At 45.3% G+C, this 2,718-nt stretch overlaps 1 pseudogene; it reads right to left on the bottom strand.

Annotated features, from left to right (window-relative positions):
* Positions 1–313: 313 nt before the first annotated feature.
* On the bottom strand, positions 314–412 carry LOC123587088 (annotated as a pseudogene).
* Between the last annotated feature and the right edge of the window lie 2,306 nt (positions 413–2,718).

Below are 2,718 nucleotides of genomic sequence, written 5' to 3'. Positions count from 1 at the left end.
AAATTGATGTCAGCTCCAAACAATGGCAAGTATACAATTCACAAAGCCCTCTCTCATACATTTGCCTACTGTATCCTCGCTACAAGCCTGCAGGCTAGTGTTCTCAGACTCCTTTACAAAGAAATAATTGGGTCTTAAAAGGACTAAATTATTAAAAAAAATTAATTAATTAATTAAAAAATAAAAATAAAAGGACTAAATTATTTGCCCGGGTCATTGAGAAAGAAATTAGCTGGTCCAGGGCATAAAACCAGATTTTCTATTCATTCATTCATTCATTCATTCATTCATTGTTTTTATTTTAATTCCAGTTAAAAAATACAGAAGCTTCACAAATTTGCGTGACATCCTCGCACAGGGGCCACGCAAATATCATTCCAATTTTTAGTGTATGTGCTGACAAAGCCAGCACCAGATTTTCTAATCCTAAACAGAATTTTCTTCATCCCCTTTACTCTGCAAGAGCTTTTCTGACCAGGTGATCGAGTAATATTGGCTCAGGGAAGCTGAATTTAGCCGGAGGCCAATAGGACCCTTCCAAAAACCCGTGGTCCCCCCTCAAGCACTTGAAAGCCCAGAGTGGGTTAAGTCTTCCCTGGCTCAGTCCCAACAGACATTAAATTCACCTGTGCTTGCTCTGAAATAAATCAGTGTCCTTTTCTGCTGCTGCTGTTGTCTGGAAATAATGCAAATGCAATGGGCCTGCACTGACATTATGCTTCCCTGGAAGGATACACATAATAAATTGTCCCTTAATGCTGTTAAAGAGACATTTTCCTCTTATTCAGGAGCTCTGGAGGTTGGTTTGGGCTCCTCACCCAGCGAAGGGGAAAACATGGTGCCTTGTCACTGGGCCCAGTCATTCCTGTGACCCCTCGGTGCGCCTCGGATTCCTGCATTGCCAAGTTCAAGGATGCATTTTCTAGCCCCGGTGTCAAGTCACGGGATGATCTGGTAACCTAGACTGGTTTCCTGGTTTGTGACTTGACTGTATTTATTTTTATTTTATTGTAAGCAGTTAAATGTTTACTTATTTGGATGCTTCGAAGCCAAGGGAGACTGGAGCTCCTGGTCCACACCATTCATCCTTTGGAAGAACGCCAAAGCTGTTTCCGCAGAGGACAGAAGGCATTGGTCTCCCCTGCAGGAAGCCACTGCCGCTCCTTAATTGTTTGCTAGAGGAAGAATCAAGGGTAAAATTTAAAGTAAATGGCTGGCCGGGTTGCGCTAATTCATCAAAGCATGTTTCAAGTCAGTAGTCAAAGCATGCATCAGCCCCGGGCACCACCACCTTCTATGCAAGTAGAAAACCCAGCAGACCTCCAAGCAGATGAAATCATTAGGAGGCATTCAGCAGTGCTTGAAAAGCAGAGAGGAGGCAGGGATTTCTGTGCACGTTCCGCTTTGCCACATGGGGAAACACCAGTTGTCTGTGACCTAGTTATCTGGGAGAGATACCCACAAAACTGTTCACTGCATGGGAACCCCATCCTCCAGTGCGCCCTGTGTGCTCAGAAAACAATTAGAGCTTCCTAGTTGGACTCTATTCCACTTGCTTAGAGATTTTTTTTTTAGTTGCAGTAAACACAAACCCACTTAAGGTAGCTTAAGAAAAGGATAATTTTCCAGGGAGAGACCATGGACAGGAAATAAAACCCAGGATGGGTCATTAGAGATTGGAAATAGGCACTGGAAAGTTTCCAGAAAACCCATCAGCATCTCACCTCTCTCTCAATACACAGTCTGTTGTCTGTGTAATGCTTCGTTCTCCTGCTTCTCTGTGAAATCTCCTTGCTCTTAAGCATGGAGTCATCGATTCATTCAGTAAATATTGAATTCTACCATGTGGCTGGCCCTGTTCAGGATGCTGGGGATCCAGCAGTGAACACAATACTCAAAAACCCATGCCCCTGTGGAATGTGCCCTGCAGCAGAGAGCTAGACACTAAGAGGACAAGTACGGTGTGTTAGCATTAAGTGCTTAGAAGAAACAATCAGGACAGGAAATGAAATGTTGAGACAGCACTTAAAATCTTGAATAGGATGGTCATGTAAGACTCCACAGGGAAGGTCATTTTTATTTATTTTTTAATTTATTTTTTAAATTTTTTTTTAACATTTATTTATTTTTGAGACAGAGAGAGACAGAGCATGAACGGGGGAGGGGCAGAGAGAGAGGGAGACACAGAATCGGAAACAGGCTCCAGGCTCTGAGCCATCAGCACAGACCCCGACGCGGGGCTCAAACTCGTGGACTGCGAGATCGTGACCTGGCTGAAGTCGGACGCTTAACCGACTGAGCCACCCAGGCGCCCTGGGAAGGTCATTTTTAAAGAAGGACCTGAAGGAAGTGAGAGAAGGAGCTGCACAAATGACAGGCCGAGCACACTGGGCAGAGGGTACAGCAGGTACTGAAGGACCTGAGGTGATTCAAGGAGTGGCAGGAGCCCAGTGGGGTGGGGAGCAATGAGTAGAAGACTAGCGAGAGACGAAGCCTACATCTGGGGGTGGGGGGTGGCGGGAATCACAGAGTGAGGACGCTGCCTTTTTCTCTGAGTGAGGTGGGAAGGTCCAGAAAGGCTACCTCCACCTGAGTAACCACATGGCCCGCCCAATCCGGGAGTGGTTTCTTACTGCTAACCTATTACTGAATCAAAATCCCTTTGTCTCCAAAAGAGAGAATCCAAGAGACATTGACCATGCCCACTCTGCTTCTGCA

Source organism: Leopardus geoffroyi, chromosome C3 (assembly GCF_018350155.1).
Source record: "Leopardus geoffroyi isolate Oge1 chromosome C3, O.geoffroyi_Oge1_pat1.0, whole genome shotgun sequence".
Lineage (NCBI taxonomy): Eukaryota > Metazoa > Chordata > Mammalia > Carnivora > Felidae > Leopardus > Leopardus geoffroyi.
This window is presented reverse-complemented; position numbering and strand designations above follow the sequence as displayed.